Source organism: Sciurus carolinensis, chromosome 1 (assembly GCF_902686445.1).
Source record: "Sciurus carolinensis chromosome 1, mSciCar1.2, whole genome shotgun sequence".
Classification (NCBI taxonomy): domain Eukaryota; kingdom Metazoa; phylum Chordata; class Mammalia; order Rodentia; family Sciuridae; genus Sciurus; species Sciurus carolinensis.
The window spans coordinates 171,812,099-171,830,598 of NC_062213.1; the positions used below are offsets into that span (position 1 = coordinate 171,812,099).

Here is an 18,500-nt window from a genome sequence, read left to right on the forward strand (position 1 = left end):
ATTTAAAATGTGATAATTAGATACACCAATCTTGTGTTGGAAAATGATCATGTCAGTCTACATACTATCCCTGCCTAGTTACCCTGCTATGTATGGTAGAGCGCTTAGGCTCTGCTTTCTTGGCTAATTTCTGGTATACAATACAGCATGATTAAGCACAGTGGCCATTGTCCTTGTTCGTCCTGCAGTTAATGTCTGTGCCCTCCTCCTGTCTTGAGAAACCTGTTTGCCCAGGTGTGTGGGAGCATGGTGTCCTGTGGCAGCAGGGACAGCACCTCATTCTGACGTTGTCTCCTTTCCCACCTGACCTCTGGGCCTGGGTAACACTGCACTGAGAGCAAACTCTCTTTCCTCCATGACCACACATTGCAGAGTGTCTACTGTCCCTCAGAACCCAAGGCCCAGGGGACTGGAGTGAGATTTCAGGACCTCCCCTCCCCGCTCACCAGGGGTGGAGCCAGGGCTCATCCCAGCCTTACCTGACTGTCAGGGCAGCTGTGGGAGGTCAGGCCAAAGCTGCAACGTCCTCGGAGCTGCCCAGGAGCCTGAGACTGGGACACTGAGCCCCAGGTAGTTTTGAACAGCCCAGGTTGTGCAGTCAGGGGTCAGTCAGGTCTGGGAGAGGTAAGTGTTCAGAGAGCAGAGCCTATAACTCTCCCTCATTTTCTTCTCTTTTTTCCACCCCTGGGCCTGGGTGACCACCTTTCTCAGTTTTACCCTTTTGCACAGTCCTCCCTCCCTCTTGATAGCAAGCATCCAGCCTGTCTGCACAGGCTGCTTTGATCTTGCTTCTCTGTGCAGCCCCAGTGAGAGAGCACAGGCACTGCTTCATACAATGCTGGGGTGCCACTGGCATTGTGTTCTTGGGGAGTGGTGCCCCTGGAGTTGTGGAGTGGCATGGACTGACACAGCAGAACTACACGGAGCTGTGTTGGAATTTGAACTGAGCTGAACACAGGTATGTGACAAGAATAGCAGGGAAGGAGGGGTGAGTGAGGTTAGGGTGGCAGGAGAGGGGCTGACAAGGACTCTAGAACTGGGGCTCAGAAACAGGGGCTCCTGTCCCAGCCCAGCCACTTCTGTACCCTGCTCAGAGCTCCCCTCTGAAGGGGCAACACAGCGCTGATTCCTATACCTCCAGGAGAGATGCCCCTTCCAAATTCTCCCTCCCCCAGGTAAGGCCAGGAGGGAACAGACAGTGGTGTATGGGAGCTTTTAGACTCTGTCGAATTTGACTTTAAAACCCAAACCATGGACACTTGCCAGGGTGGAGGCCAGTTGGAAGTACAGAGAGACTGCCCAAGATTCTTCTTGGGGAGAGAAGCATTGGCAGGAAACAGGGGAGCACGCAGGCAGCAGCCAGAACGAAGCTCCCTTCCATGTAAAAGCCGATTCTGCAGTGTGACTGAGGCTGGCAGGCGAGGACCACTCTACTTGCTCAGCAGCTGAGGCACTGAGCTCAGGGCCTCACCTCCTTTGGCCAGAAGCTCCCCTCTGACCTATCCTGGTGCCAGTGTCCTTCCTTGCTTCTCACACATGACTCCGTGCAGGGAATGAGCGCTGCTGGCACTGGGAACTGAGGAAGGGGCAGGACCACACAGTGGAGGCAGGACCCCAAGGGAAGGGGCGTGGGGAGCTACCCAGGTCAGTGTGTGCCCAGCTCAGTAAGAAAGGCCAGGACCACCCCCTCTGCCCCCTCAGTCAGTGCCCATCCTTACCAATACCATTGCACCAGCTACCTCCTTCCTCATCATCCCCCATGGCAGCCCCAAGAGGAGTTTATAGAAAGTAGGTCTCACCACCCCGTCACTGACTTTGTCACTGGGGACATGAATGCAAATAAGACTGCAAGGACCTTGGAGGACTCACACCCAAGGCAGAAAAGCCCCAAATCAGCAGTTACAGAGAGATAAGTGGGGAGTAGTTTGGGGTTGTGGGTGTTCCCAGGCTGGGGATCCGAGAAGGCTGAGGAAGGTCTTGGTGGAGGATGCAGAGCCCACCAGGACCCGGAGGTGGGGGAGCACGGCACTTCTGGGAACCCGTGGAGTAGAAGCAGTAGCAAGGAAGTGCAAGGAGGGCCCGGACCCCAACCTGAAGGGCATGGGAGAAAGCTGCTGTGGAGGAGGGTGTCGCAGGGCATAAGCCGCAGACACCCGACAGTGGAGCGCTTGGGAATAGAGAGCCAGGTTCACCTGGCAGAGGAGAGAGGGCGGGGCAGACACAGCATGGAGAGGGTAGGAGAATGGGAAGCACAAGGTGCCCAGTGGGACTGGCATTTGGGGTAATGACCTAAGAGGGCAAGGCTGTGAAGCTAGAGGGCTTTGCTGTTCCTAGGATTCCAAGCAGACCTCTGGTTTCCAGAATCACTGGTAAGGGCAGGGCCCAAACCCCAGGGAATACCCAGGCTGTGGATGCCAGAAACAGGGCCTTGTTCTCCATGTACTGTGAACCACAGGGGGACAAGCTGGACCCAGGTGGAGCCTACTAGTGATCTTCTTAAGCCACTGGTTCAATGGAGTACGCATTTTCCCTTACGCCTCGATTAAAATTCAAGTAGTTCTGTGAGTTTCCTGCTTACCACTGAGTCAGATTCTTTGGCTCTCTGGTATCACATTGAGTCTGAAAACACAGTTCAATCTAGATATTATTTGGAAATTGTCAGGGATCAAGAAGAAGTTCTCATTCTGAGGACGTTCTGACCTTTATGATAAGCAGCAGCCCAGGGAGCATTTTGTGGTTGCCTCCCCTGCACAAACACCCTGCAGCTGACTCAGGCACCCTGCAGCTGAAGGCTGACGGATTCCCGGAGCGTGCCCCCTCCCCACTCCCGGCTGATAGTTTTGCCTATGGCCCGCCCCCGCTTCTCTTCCGGGATTTCACCTTCCCGCCTGCGTGAACTTGCACCTTATCAGGAGCCCAAAAGAAAACACAGCCAACCAGCCTGTGTCTCATCATGTCCCTCATTCCCTCAGCATAAATATCCTTGAGAACAATAAAAATTTGCAGCTTGATCAGAATTCCTGTCTTGCTGTCACTCCCTGTGTCTCTTGTCCCTTCATTCCTTCTCTCTTAGGTTTGCCGTCCTGCGTTGATGTCCCGCGGGTCGGGACAGTTGGCGCCCAACGTAGTTGATTGGAACCTTTGCCAGAGAAGCGAACGCCGCCCTCCGGGGAAGACTTGGCCAAGCGGGATTCGGGATTGCCTCGGTAAACGCGACCGGGAGTCAGATCCAGGAGGAGAGTGAGGCCGGCGCAAGGTGAGTGACACACCATGGGACAAGCAGTTTCGTCACATGATTTGTTTCTGTCGGGTCTCAAGGAGGCCCTCAAGACTCGGGGAGCGCGTGTTAAGAAAAAGGATTTAAAATTATTCTTTTCATACATAGAGGATTTGTGTCCTTGGTTTCCCCTCGAGGGGTCAATTGATGGTAAAAGGTGGCTCAGAGTAGGAGACTGCCTCAAAGATTATTATGAGACTTTTGGTCCTCAAAAGGTGCCTGTCACTGCCTTTTCTTATTGGAATTTAATTAATGAGATTCTTAAAAGTTCACCCTTTGACAGTGGTACTTTAAAACTTGTAAAAATTGGGGAGCAGGCAATGCAATCCACCTCTCACCCCCCCTCGGCATGCCCTTCGGTTAGTATTCAAATGCCCCCTACTCAGCCTTCTCACGACCCTGGGACCCTCCCAGACCCCGGGACCCTCCCAGACCCCACCTTACCAAAAGAGTCCCCTAAAAATCCCCCTAAGATTTATCCGGTTTTAAATCCCTATGATGAGGTGACCCCAGAGGAGGAGGCTACACTGGAGGAGGCAGTAGCTCAATACCATTCTCCAGACCTACCACCTCTTAAAAATCCACTTCCCTCTTATACACCCCCTGCCTTTCGTGCTCCGGATCTTCAGGGACCTACTGCCCCCCCCCAGATATTTTTTCCCCGCTTCCCTTGCCTAATCTAACCCCTTTACGTGAGTCTCTCCAACATAGGCGGGAACAAATCCAACTTTTAAAAGAACTAAAAGCCCTTGATGCTGAACTTCGCTCACTGGCCTTGGGCACGGAGTTAACACAAACTGGCCCGAAACCCCTTAATACTCGTAAGGTGAAGCTGCGTGGTCAGCCTGTTCTTGCCTTTCCAGTTACTCGCAGTCAAGCAGATCAGCTCGCACAGACTAAAGCAGAGGGTCTAGAAGGAGGTCAGGAAAAGGAATCAGGGGAGGAACAAGAGGTAGAACCAGAGGGAGAACAAGAGGAGGACCAGGAATCAGGGGATGAGGAGGAGCCCACCTCTGGACAGAGTGGAGCCCTTGGTTCTTATAAAAGGCTGAGCCTCCGTTTTCTTGAAAGACTTAAAAAGGCTTGTGCTCAGTATGGCCCCACTGCACCTTATACACTGGACTTGCTAGAGAACCATAGTACACAATGGCTAACCCCTAATGATTGGAAATTTTTGGCCCGAGCAACCCTCAGTGCAGGTGACTTCCTGTTGTGGAACGCAGACTTTAAGGAATACTGTCGGGAAACTGCCCAAAAAAATTCAACCAAGGCTTCCTCTAAATCCTGGACCTATGTTAAACTAGTGGGTAATGCGCCATTTGATACTAACCCTAAACAGGCGCGCTTCCCTACTGGGCTCCTAGCACAGGTTCAAACTGCTGGTTTGCACGCTTGGAGACGGCTCCCTCAAAAGGGCTCGGCCACCACCTCCCTAGCAAAAATTCATCAGGGTCCTGACGAGCCTTACAGTGACTTTGTTGCCTGGCTTAATCTAGCTGCGGAGCACTTACTTGGACCAAGTGAAAGCGAGAGCTCCTTTGTAAAATATCTTGCCTTTGAAAATGCCAACCCAATATGTCAAGATGTTCTTCGGCCCCATAAAGATAAAGGGGACCTTTCTGACTTCATTAGGCTGTGTGCTGGGGTAGGAACGGCCCATGCCATGGGTCTTGCTATTGGCACCGCCTTCACCAAGGCCCTTCACAACCTTGGCCCACGTACTTGCTTTACTTGCAAACAACCTGGCCATTTTGCGCGAGAGTGCCCAACAGGGAGACTGGGTCAAGGACCCATATCTCCTCAAACAGGGGCTAAACCACCTCCGCTCACCCTTTGCCCTAAATGTGGTAAAGGTCGCCACTGGGCCAAGGAGTGTAGATCCAAGACCAATGCCCTTGGACAGCCTATTCCCTCTAACTGCCCGGGAAACTCCTCTCGGGGCCAGCCCCTGGCCCCGACCGCCCCCAGAGCAAACCCAGGGGCAATAAGGTTTGTTCCCTCTCAGACTCCCAACCCAATCCAGGCCCCCTGTCCTTCTCCACAATCACCTCCCTCCAACGCGCTACCCCAGGCAGCGCAGGATTGGACCTCTGTGCCTCCACCGATACAATATTAGACTCTATGCAAGGACCCCAAATAATACCCACTGGGGTTGTAGGCCCCCCTCCACCTCATATGTGTGCTCTTATTCTTGGGAGAGCTTCTACCACCTTACAAGGTGTTCAGGTCTTCCCTGGCATCATTGATAATGATTATACTGGAGAAATTAAAATACTGGCCACAGCTATTAACGGAATAGCAGCCATCCCTGCAGGAACAAGAATTGCACAATTAATACTCCTTCCCCTCAATTCAGGAAACACTCCCGCTGCCCAAAGTTCACCACGAAACAGGGCCTCTTTAGGTTCCTCTGATGTGTATTGGGTCCAACCTATCTCCCACAAAAGACCCACTCTTACCTTATTTATTGAAGGAAAGAAATTCCAAGGGATCCTAGATACTGGTGCGGATGCCACAGTTATTTCTCAAAACTATTGGCCATCAGAATGGCCCCTCACCTCATCACTAACTGACCTTAAAGGAATAGGGCAATCAAAAAACCCCTTAGTTAGCTCCAGGGTACTCAATTGGACTGACACAAAAGATAACACAGGATATAAGGGAACTGTTACCCCCTTCGTTGTTCCTGATCTCCCTGTCAACCTTTGGGGACGAGACATTCTAAGCCAAATGAAAGTTATTCTTGCTAGTCCCGACTCTTTAGTCACTCATCAAATGCTTTGTATGGGCTTTATCCCTGGTACAGGCCTTGGGAGGCTAGGACAAGGACAGGTTGAGCCTGTACAGCCCATACAAAAAACAGACAAATTTGGACTTGGGTATGTGGATTTTTAGTGTCGGTCCCTGACCCTCCTGTACCCCATGCAGACAAAATTATTTGGGAAACTCAAACTCCTATGTGGGTGGATCAGTGGCCCCTTACCCAAGAAAAATTAGAGGCTGCCTCCATGTTAGTACAGGAACAGTTGACAGCCGGCCATGTGGAACCCTCAACCTCACCCTGGAACACTCCTATTTTTGTTATTAAGAAGAAATCAGGCAAATGGCGCCTTTTACAGGATTTGCGCGCTATCAATAAGGTTATGCGTCCAATGGGGGCACTACAGCCAGGCATCCCTACACCGGTAGCTATTCCTAGGGACTATTATAAAATGGTCATTACTTAAAAGATTGCTTTTTTACTATTCCTTTACATCCTGATGACAGACCCTATTTTGCTTTCAGCCTCCCCCGCATCAATTTTCAGGGTCCTATGCAAAGATTTCAATGGAAGGTCCTTCCCCAGGGTATGGCTAACAGCCCTAGTCTTTGCCAAAAATATGTTGCTCAAGCAGTAGACCCTGTGAGAGAGCGGTGGCCACAAGTTTATATATTACATTATATGGATGATTTGTTAATCGCTGCACCTAATACCTATGATCTTAACAATTGTTATTAGATCAAGAACAAGCAGCCCCAAGATGGTTACCAGAACGCCTGGTCAAACAGGTCAATGATTTACCACAACCCAGGGACGGAAACCTTCCCCCTGAGGATGAATCTTCCTCTCTTACAGATGCAGCCGACAATCTATGCGAAAAATCCCCTGAATGGCAAACCCTGTGACTGCACACCATTGCTTCTCTGGATAATGGCTGCCTGTTCACTGCTCTCCCACAGCCACGCAGGACTTGAGGACCCTGCTAAGGTCCCCTCCTTTGCTTGCTGCTTATCATAAAGGTCAGAACGTCCTCAGAATGAAAACTTCTTCTTGGTCCCTGACAGGAAATTGTAATGTCAAGCACCTTAGATTATTCAGCACTTCAATCTTCACTCTGAGGCAAGACTTCTCCCCAAAGGCCCTACCCCCAGTTGGGGCTGGCTTCAGCTCTCTGCCTCAGGAAAAGGAGACATTGTAGGCTTGCTGTTTTCCATTCACCTCCTTTGCTCTTGAGGAGCCCTACTTCTGACCCCAGGAGCTGCAGTGTGAGGAGGAGGGAGAGGTTGGGGGAGCAGGAAAGTTCTGACTGGAGTAGGACTCTTCTAAGAAGGTCCTGGCTCATGGACTGGAGGAGGGAAAAGGTTGACCCTTTCCTGATGACACTCCCTGTGGAGTCTCCAGGATCCCTCAGCCCAGCGGGCTCCCCAGTCAGAGCACCAAGTATTCTTCCACAGCCTCTGGAATCCAGTGTTCACTTTCAGATTGTGTAGGCTGAGGCCCTGCTCCATCAAGGTGGCCTATGGACAGGATTTAAGATCCCCCACTGTCTTTTTCATGCATGAAATGCACATCTAGTCATCACACACACACACACACACACACACACACACACACACACAATCCTTACACTATTTTTGCCCAGCCCGGGTTGCAGGTCAATTCCAAATCAGCACCTCCCAGTTACACCACAGCTGAAGTTCCTGCCATTTCCATGTCTCAGGTTGGAGTCAGACCCTGGTCCTTGCGACTGAGGGTCACAAGCTCTCCAGGTTTCCCTGCCACAGCTCCTGTGTGCCCAAATCTGCTGGTTTAGAATTAGGCCAAATGTGCAAGTGTTGAGGCTCAGTCTCAAGAACCCATGAGGTGGTAGGTGACAGGGTGCATGCAAACCTGAGGGTCAGGTGGGCCCTTCCTGGTGGGGAAGGCAGGAGGAAGTGCAGATTCAGTGCCTTCTTCTGCTATACTCTTCTTCCTTCTCTTCCCTTCTTTCTTCCTGGGAGGCTTCTCTATGGTATTCTCAGTGATCTGAGCTCAGACCTGTCTTTCTCCCTCCCTGATTAACACCCAAGGATCTGCCAGCCTCATCTCCCTCTGCTCCTCCGTACAGCTCACCCCCAACCCCGGGGCTGTCAGAGCAACCCTCTATGACAGCTGGTCCTTCACATTTTCCTGATGTTGCTAACTCTGCTCCTGTTCCCCTTGCTCCTCTCATTTATCTGAAAAACTCTTATTCATCATCAAACAGATGCGAAAGACGTTGCCTCTGCAAACACTCTGAGCTACCTTTCTGGTATCTAATGCCAATGGGTGCTGGATTCTGCTGGGCCCTGTCCCAGCTAGAAACTAACCTAACCTTCTCCAAGGTCAATGTCCTGCTCCTTGGAGTATAGCTTGGCCTATGCCTGGAATTCTGGTCAGGGTGTCCTGGGAGTAATGGACAGTTCCCTGCCTCTCACGTTCTTTATCTTACAAAGGGAAGGGGTCCCCTACCCAGCCCTGGGATTCTCATGGGATGCTGGGGGTCCCATAGGTTCAGGGCCAGCAAGGATCCTTTACCTGCTCCAACCTTGGTCTCTGACCTGTGTATGCAACAGGTGCATGTAAGGCGATACTAGACTGAAATGTCCCAAATTCAACTATTTTGGAAAGACTCAGTAAACAGGCATGCCTCACGCCAGACCTCTGGGCTCCTTGGCTAGATGGTGGTCCGTGTTAGTTTCTCCATATTAACCCCAAGAGCATGCAGTAGCTCAGGTTTATAGAGGGTCTCAGATGGGCATTGCAAGGCAGACCAGGCACAGGTCACATTAATGAGGACATCCAGGCTCAGAGACATTCAGCAATTTGCCCAAGGTGGTCTGCACTTTGGTGAGAGGTGCAGCTGAAACTGGAAGGTAGCTACTTGAGTACTCAAAGCTGGTCTTTCCTGGACCAAGGGAATTCTATGTCCTCTTCAGGGAAGGCCCACCATTCCATCCATCTGTCACAGCACAGGAGAGGCTGTATGGACCCAGCATCAGAAGATGTGAACTCTGGTCCTGCCTTGTCACAGAAGGTCCTGCTCTGTTCCTTAGAATAACGCTGGGGCTCAGCAGCCTACTGTAGGAAAGGGAACATGAGACCCGCACGGGTTACACAGAGAGTACATGAAGTACTGGCTGCCTTGCAAGGGTCCTGGTGGCCACTTCCCCTCTCTTCCCTCATCTCCTTCCCACTGGGTGAAGGGAACATGCATCAAACAGATGATTAAGAGATCTGGATTCAAGCCCCGCTTTGGCTCTACCTTCCTAGGCCTCAGTTTCCCTCCAAACAGTGGGAACTTTAACACCTTGATTTCTGAAATCCCTTCAGGCTCTTGGGTTCAATGACTTTGCTCCTTTTCTCCTCCTCCTGCTCCTGCTTCTCTGAGGGTGGTAAGGGTGTGTGTGCATGTGTGTGTACCTGCGTGTGCATCCGCAGGGGCAGCAGGGAAAGGGAGGGGGGGCAGGAGTCCTGCAGGGGATGGTTGGCAGTTGGGAGAAAAGTGGGCAGTAACTTATGTGCCAGCCTCAGGGCTTTCTCAAAGGCTAATGGAGCCTGGGGTTGATTAATCATTAAAGGAAAGGAATGAAACCAGGAGCACCTCAAAGTCCAGCCCGCAGGGCACTGAATCCAGCAGATGAGGCAGCGCTGACAGCAATGGAGCCTGGAGCTTCATGGGCCCTGCTCAGGACCGAGGCAGCTCCGCGCTCAGCACCGGGCTCTGAAGTTAGCCTGCACGCCTACGACATCGGAGTGGTGGTCACCTATTTATTCTTCGTCACTGCTGTGGGGATCTGGGTAAGTGGGGCATGAGGCCAGGGCCTGGCAAGGGAGGCTGGAGCTGGGGGAAGAGGTGGGAAGAAGGAAGAGGATCACAGAGCCATAGGGAAGTGAGGTGGAACTGAGTTCAGGAATCATCCTCCCCAAACCCAACCTTCCAGAAAGAAGGAAACTGAGGCCCAGAAAGGACTTCGGCCTGCCAGAGGTCACACTGCAATCAGAGGCTGACCAGGCCTGGAGGGCCTATGTCCATCTTCCCATCTATGCATCTGACATTTTCGGTGTCCATCATCCCTGGACACTGAGCCTCACTCTGCCTCTCCAACTCAAGACCCCCATTGTGGAGAAAGGTTGACTGCAGCCCTCTATGAATACTATTAATATCTAGGTCAAAGAGCTGGGGCTCGTGTATTCTCAGGGAAGGACACCAAACATATTCCAAAGTCCCTCTGTTCTCCATTGTTCCCAGGATCTGTGGCCCTGGGCAGGAGCTGGGCTTTGATGTCAGGGATCCCCTAGCTCAGGTCCTAACTCTGGCAATCAGAGTCACGTGACCCTGGGAATGTAGAAGCCTGTGTGATCTTCACTTGGTCATGTGAACATGGAGAGTAAGGTCGAGGCTGTAGAAAGTTGTGATCATTCGGTGACGGGACACATCTAAGCATTTGCACAGTGCCTGATTGCTATCATCACCATAACATTCTGCAGAGAGACCAGCACCTTATGACAACTGCCAGGTAGACTCTGATCCAATCCCATTTAGTCACCTCCTGGGCTGTAGTTATGTCAGGAACACTTTCTGGGCTTCAGTCCCCTCCCCTGTAAGAGGAGGTGACAGTCCCTGCCTCCCAGAGCTGATGCAAGGAAGAAGCAGGCAGGCAGGTGCTCAGTGGCTTGCAGGAGGCGGCCAGAGTGAGAAGTGCGGACTCTATTGTGAGTTGGATGAGCTGTTTCCTGCCCCATGGCTGCATTTCCTCATCTGTGAAATAAACTTGTGTGCTTCCTATGGCCTCCAGTAGGATCAGAGGTGACACGGGAAAGCTCAAGTAAAAGCTGAACAAGCACAAGACCCTCTAGTCACAAATTTCCTTCCCCGTTTCCTTCTTTTTTTTTTTTTTATTTATTATTTATTTTTTTTACGTTTACATAGGGTAATGATGTTTATTATATTTTTCCCCTCCCCCCCACTCCTCCCACCCCTCCCACCCCTCCCACCCCTCTTTTCCCTCTACACAGTCCTTCTTTCCTTCATTCTTACTGCTCTCCTTAGCCTAACTCTAAACCTAACCCTAAACCTAATGCTAGCCCGTCCCACCCCCCATTATATGTCCTCATCCGCTTATCAGCGAGATCATTCGTCCTTTAGTTTTTTGAGATTGGCTTATCTCACTTAGCATGATATTCTCCAATTTCGACCATTTGTCTACAAATGCCATAATTTTATCATTCTTCATTGCGGAGTAATATTCCATTGTATAAATATGCCACAGTTTCTTTATCCATTCATCAACTGAAGGGCATCTAGGTTGGTTCCACAATCTGGCTATGGTGAATTGGGCAGCTATGAACATTGATGTGGCTGTATCTCTGTAGTAAGCTGATTTTAAGTTCTTTGGGTATAGGCCAAGGAGTGGGATAGCTGGGTCAAATGGTGTTTCCATTCCAAGCTTTCTGAGGAATCTCCACACTGCTTTCCAGAGTGGTTGCACTAATTTGCAACCCCACCAGCAATGTATGAGTGTTCCTTTTTCACCACATCCTCGCCAACACCTATTGTTGCTTGTATTCTTGATAATCGCCATTCTAATTGGGGTGAGATGAAATCTTAGGGTAGTTTTGATTTGCATTTCCCTTATTACTAGGGATGTTGAACATTTTTTCATATATCTGGTGATTACTTGTACATCTTCTTCTGTGAAGTGTCTGTTCATTTCCTTAGCCCATTTGTTGATTGGATTATTTGTATTCTTCGTGTAGAGTTTTTTGAGTTCTTTATAGATTCTGGAAATTAGCGCTCTATCTGAGGTATGGTTGGCAAAGATATTCTCCCACTTTGTAGGCTCTCTCTTCACATTTCTGATAGTTTCCTTTGCTGAGAGAAAGCTTTTTAGTTTGAATCTATCCCAGTTGTTTATTCTTGCTTTTATTTCTTGTGCTATGGGAGTCCTGTTAAGGAAATCTGATCCTGAGCCAACAAGTTGAAGATTTGGACCTACTTTTTCTTCTATAAGATGCAGGGTCTCTGGTCTGATTCCGAGGTCCTTGATCCATTTTGAGTTGAGTTTTGTGTAGGGTGAGAGATAGGGGTTTAGTTTCATTCTATTGCATATAGTTTTCCAGTTTTCCCAGCACCATTTGTTGAAGAGGCTATCTTTTCTCCATTGCATATTGTTGGAACCTTTGTCTAGTATGAGAAAATTGTATTTATTTGGGTTTGTGTCCATGTCCTCTATTCTGTACCATTGATCTACCTGTCTATTTTGGTACCAATACCATGCCGTTTTTGTTACTATTGCTTTGTAGTAGAGTTGAAGATCTGGTATTGCAATACCCCCTGCTTCGCTCTTGCTACTGAGAATTGCTTTAGCTATTCTAGGTTTTTTATTCTTCCAGATGAATTTCATAATTGCTTGCTCTATTTCTGCGAGGTACATCATTGGGATTTTAATTGGAATTGCATTGAATCTGTATAGGACTTTAGGTAGTATAGCCATTTTGACGATATTAATTCTGCCTATCCAGGAACATGGGAGATCTTTCCATCTTCTAAGGTTTTCTTGAATTTCTTTCTTTAGTGTTGTGTAGTTCTCATTGTAGAGGTCTTTCACCTCTTTTGTGAGATTGATTCCCAAGTATTTTATTTTCTTTGATGCTATTGTGAATGGGGTAGTTTTCCTAATTTCTCTTTCTGAAGATTCATCACTTATGTATAAAAATGCATTGGATTTATGAGCATTGATCTTGTAACCTGCTACTTTACTGAATTCACTTATGAGTTCTAAAAGTTTTCTGGTGAAATTTCCAGGTTCCTCTAAATATATAATCATGTCATCAGCGAACAGGGATAGTTTGAGTTCTTCTTTTCCTATTCGTATCCCTTTAATTTCTTTGGTTTGTCTGATTGCTCTGGCTAGAGTCTCAAGGACGATGTTGAATAGAAGCGGTGAAAGAGGGCATCCCTGCCTTGTTCCAGTTTTTAGGGGGAACGCTTTCAGTTTTTCACCATTTAGAATGATATTAGCCATGGGCTTAGCGTAGATGGCCTTTATAATGTTTAGGAATGTTCCCATTACCCCAATTTTTTCTAGTGTTTTGAGCATGAAGGAATGCTGTATTTTATCAAATGCTTTTTCTGCATCTATTGAAATAATCATGTGATTCTTAACTTTAAGTCTGTTGATATGGTGAATGACATTTATTGATTTCCGAATGTTGAACCAAACTTGCATCCCTGGGATAAAACCCACTTGATCGTGGTGCACTATCTTTTTAATATATATTTGTATGCGATTTGCTAAAATTTTGTTGAGAATTTTTGCATCGATGTTCATTAAGGATATTGGTCTGAAATTTTCTTTCCTTGATGTGTCTCTGTCTGGTTTAGGTATCAGGGTGATATTGGCTTCATAGAACGAGTTTGGGAGGGTTCCCTCCTCTTCTATTTCATGGAATAGTTTGAGGAGTATTGGAATGAGCTCTTCTTTAAAGGTTTTGTAGAACTCGGCTGAGAACCCATGTGGTCCTGGACTTTTCTTTGTTGGTAGGCTTTTGATGACCTCTTCTATTTCATTGCTTGAAATTGGTTTATTTAAGTTGTGTATGTCCTCCTCGTTCAGTTTAGGTAGTTCATATGTCTCTAGAAATTTGTTGATGTCTTCAAGGTTTTCTGTTTTGTTGGAGTATAGATTTTCGAAATAGCTTCTAATTATGTTTTGTATTTCACTCGTGTCTGTTGTGATGTTTCCTTGTTCATTCCGAATTTTAGTAATTTGAGTTTTCTCCCTCTTTCTCTTTGTTAGTGTGGCTAAGGGTTTATCAATTTTATTTATTTTTTCAAAGAACCAACTATTTATTTTATTAATTTTTCCGATTGTTTCTTTTGTTTCAATTTCGTTGATTTCGGCTCTGATTTTAACTATTTCCTGTCTTCTACTACTTTTGGTATTGGTCTGCTCTTCTTTTTCTAGTGCTTTGAGCTGTAGTGTTAACTCGTTTATTTGTTGATTTCTACTTCTTTTTTTGAATGCACCCCATGAAATAAATCTTCCTCTAAGTACTGCTTTCATAGTGTCCCAGAGATTTTGATATGATGTGTCTTTGTTCTCGTTTACTTCTAAGAATTTTTTTATTTCCCTCCTGATGTCTTCTGTTATCCATTCATCATATAATAGTGTATTATTTAGTCTCCAGGTATTGGAGAAGTTTCTGTTTTTTATTCTGTCATTTATTTCTAATTTCAATCCATTATGATCTGATAGAGTACAAGGTAGTATCTCTATCTTCTTGTATTTACTAACAGTAGCTTTGTGGCATAAAATATGGTCTATTTTAGAGAAGGATCCATGTGCTGCTGAGAAGAAAGTGTATTCATTCTTTGTTGGATGGTATATTCTATATATGTCGGTTAAGTCTAAGTTGTTGATTGTGTTGTTGAGATCTATAGTTTCTTTATTCAATTTTTGTTTGGACGATCTATCCAGTGGTGAGAGAGGTGTGTTAAAATCGCCTAGTATTATTGTGTTGTGGTCTATTTGATTTCTGGAATTGAGAAGGATTTGTTTGACGTACGTGGATGAGCCAATGTTCGGGGCATAGATATTTATGATTGTTATGTCTTGCTGATTTATGCTTCCCTTAAGCAGCATGTAATGTCCTTCTTTATCCCTTCTGACTAGTTTTGGTTTGAAGTCCACATTATCTGAGATGAGGATGGATACTCCAGCTTTTTTGCTGTGTCCGTGTGCATGGTATGTTTGTCCCCATCCTTCCACCTTTAGTCTATGGGTGTCTCTTTCTATGAGATGAGTCTCTTGCAGGCAGCATATTGTTGGATTTTTCTTTTTAATCCAATCTGCCAGTCTGTGTCTTTTGATTGATGAATTCAGGCCATTAACATTCAGGGTTATTATTGTGATATGATTTGTATTCCCAGTCAATTGACTCATATTTGTTTTTGACATGATTTGGTTTCTCCTTTATTTGGCTATTCCTTTAGGCTAGCGCCTCCTGTTGCTGATTTGCATCGTTGTTTTTCATCTCTTCCTCATGGAATATTTTGCTGAGAATGTTCTGTAATGCTGGCTTTCTTTTGTAAATTCCTTTAGCTTTTGTTTATCATGGAAGGATCTTATTTCATCGTCAAATTTGAAGGTAAGTTTTGCTGGGTATAAGATTCTTGGTTGGCATCCATTTTCTTTCAGGGCTTGGTATATGTTGTTCCAGGCCCTTCTAGCTTTTAGGGTCTGGATTTAAAAATCTGCTGATATTCTTATTGGTTTCCCTCTGAATGTAATTTGATTCTTTTCTCTCGTGGCCTTTAAAATTCTGTCTTTATTTTGTATGTTAGGTATTTTCATAATAATGTGCCTTGGTGTGGGTCTGTTGTAATTTTGTATGTTTGGAGTTCTATAAGCCTCTTGTACTTGGTTTTCCATTTCGTTCTTCAGATTTGGGAAATTTTCTGTTATTATTTCATTGAATAGATTGTTCATTCCTTTGGTTTGTTTCTCTAAGCCTTCCTCAATCCCAATAATTCTCAAATTTGGCCTTTTCATGATATCCCATAGTTCTTGGAGATTCTGTTCATGATTTCTTACCATCTTCTCTGTTTGTTCAACTTTGTTTTCAAGGTTAAATATTTTGTCTTCAATGTCTGAGGTTCTGTCTTCCAGGTGTTCTATCCTATTGGTTATGCTTTCTATGGAGTTTTTAACTTGGTTTATTGTTTCCTTCATTTCAAGGATTTCAGTTTGGTTTTTTTTCAGTATCTCTAACTCTTTATTGAAATGATCTCTTGCTTCCCGTATTTGGTCTTTTAACTGTTGATTGGTGCGATCATTTAATGCCTGCATTTGCTCTTTCATCTCCTCATTAGCTTCCCTGATCGTTTTAATTATGTACATTCTGAACTCCCTTTCTGACATTTCTTCTGCTGTCATTGGGTTTTATTGATGTAGTATCTAGGTTTGTTTGGGACATTTTCTTCCCTTGTTTTCTCATAATGGTCAGTTGTCAGTGGGACCCTGAGATATTGCAGTTTTCCACTATTGGCTTATAGTGTCCCAGTAGATTTCCAGTGTATCACCTCCCAGCCTTCAGTAGCCTGATGTCTTGGAGGAATCTGATAAAGCAGCTCATTCGAAGAATACTGCCCCTAGCCCCCTACTGGTTCCACGTTTTGGAACTGGCTCTGTGTGGAAATGCTCTCACTGTGGGCCTGCACCGTGCAGCTGGCCGTGTGGGAAGAGCCCACTGCCGGAGTGTGGAAGACTACCTTGGGAAGACTCAAGCTGCCCTGCCCGGCTCTGCTAAGCCACCTCTATCTGGGCCTGCCACCCGGGCTGAGCTTTACCCAGTGGGCAGACTCACCCGTGGCTCCACTTCAGTCCGAGTCTCTCAATGCCTCCCCTTCTTAACTCCTGGGTTGTGGAGCGACCGGGGGTGCAGTCTCCCTCTAGGCCGCCATCTTGGATCGCCCCGTGAAGAGAGCCCGCAGCCGGAGTGGGCAGAGCCGCCTGAAGAGGTCTCCGGCTGCCCTGCCCTTATCCCTGAGGCTGATTGCAGATCGAGGCTCTCCGCTGGTTCTTTGCAGGAGTACACTGCACTGCAGCGGCTCCGGGACTCGGAGCCTGCTCTGTTCAGACAGGCTCTCACTAGCGGGCCAGTTCCGTTCCGAGAACCTGGAGAAGCTGGCTGTGTGGGCGGGGCCCACCGCCGGAGTGCGCAGGACTGCCTGTGGATGACTCTAGCTGCCCTGCCCGGCTCCGATAAGCCACCTCTATCTGGGCCTGCCACCCGGGCCGAGCTTTACCCAGTGGGCAGACTCACCCGTGGCTCCACTTCAGTCCGAGTCTCTCAATGCCTCCCCTTCTTAACTCCTAGGTTCTGGAGCGACTGGGGGTGCAGTCTCCCTCTAGGCCGCCATCTTGGATCGCCCCGTGAAGAGAGCCCACAGCCGGAGTGGGCAGAGCCGCCTGAAGAGGTCTCCGGCTGCCCTGCCCTTATCCCTGAGGCTGATTGCAGATCGAGGCTCTCCGCTGGTTCTTTGCAGGAGTACACTGCACTGCAGCGGCTCCGGGACTCGGAGCCTGCTCTGTTCAGACAGGCTCTCACTAGCGGGCCAGTTCCGTTCCGAGAACCTGGAGAAGCTGGCTGTGTGGGCGGGGCCCACCGCCGGAGTGCGCAGGACTGCCTGTGGATGACTCTAGCTGCCCTGCCCGGCTCCGATAAGCCACCTCTATCTGGGCCTGCCACCCGGGCCGAGCTTTACCCAGTGGGCAGACTCACCCGTGGCTCCACTTCAGTCCGAGTCTCTCAATGCCTCCCCTTCTTAACTCCTGGGTTGTGGAGCGACCGGAGGTGCAGTCTCCCTCTAGGCCGCCATCTTGGATCGCCCCGTGAAGAGAGCCCTCAGCTGGAGTGGGCAGAGCCGCCTGAAGTGGTCTCCGGCTGCCCTGCCCTTATCCCTGAGGCTGATTGCAGATCGAGGCTCTCCGCTGGTTCTTTGCAGGAGTACACTGCACTGCAGCGGCTCCGGGACTCGGAGCCTGCTCTGTTCAGACAGGCTCTCACTAGCGGGCCAGTTCCGTTCCGAGAACCTGGAGAAGCTGGCTGTGTGCCCCGTTTCCTTCTTAACATCAAGGATTTTTTGTATCTCAGACCCAGTCAGAGAACTGCTGCCCTTTGCATCAGAATACATGTTTTAAGTTCACCCTTCCCTGCCCAGTGCCTGCCCTGGACCAGGATGCCCAGAGAACATGCCTGCATTCCTCACTCCCCTTCCTTCTTCAGAGCACAGCCCAAACAGGCTGGCCACCTGCTGCTTCCCACCATGGTCCTGGATGGAGCTCAGTGGTGCGGTCTGACTTCAGGCCAGGCTAAGGGAAGCCCCCAAACACAGCCCGTCATCCTAGCCAAGGACAAGAATCCCCATCAGAAGGCGTCAAATGGTTGCCCCTCTCCAATGTGGGAGCCCAGGTGGGAGGAGAGGAGAGGCAGTCACCATGCACCAAAGACTGAGATTCCAAACCATGTCCGGAAAGCAGAGTGGGGGGAGGAGAGGGAAGAATGTGGGACATCTCTAGCCTGAGGACCTCTGTTTGAAAAAGCAGGAGTCATTGTCCCATGCCAACTCAAAATAGGGCTTAATCTGTGAGTCTGTTTTGTGAATGGTGGCAAGTCCTAGTCAGATTAGGTTTGCAGATCTCACAGAACTAGGAGGCATTTTCTTTCCTAATTTGTACATCCTAATTCAGCAGAAAACTAACTTGGCTGGGGAGACTGGAAAGCAGTCTGAGGAATCTTCCTCACTTTCCTAGAGATTCTGAAGATTCAGGCTTAGACAGGGTAGCTGTGCCAAAACTGAGTTGGCTAAAAAAGGAATTGCCTTGGAACCACAGACTCAGGGAGCAGAAAAAGCCTGGCTTCTTATATAGTGAAGAA

General features: G+C 48.2%; 1 protein-coding gene and 1 long non-coding RNA gene across 2 annotated transcripts in view; both read left to right on the top strand.

Annotated features, from left to right (window-relative positions):
- The window catches only part of LOC124986112 (selection and upkeep of intraepithelial T-cells protein 8-like), a 262,170-nt gene that overhangs the window by 45,396 nt on the left and 198,274 nt on the right, over positions 1 to 18,500 (top strand). The gene's annotated exons all lie outside the window — the stretch shown is intronic.
- On the top strand, positions 500 to 6,927 carry LOC124986186 (uncharacterized). Its single transcript, XR_007108997.1, has 3 exons — positions 500 to 624; positions 3,074 to 3,256; positions 6,894 to 6,927. It is a non-coding gene; the product is annotated as an uncharacterized LOC124986186 (long non-coding RNA).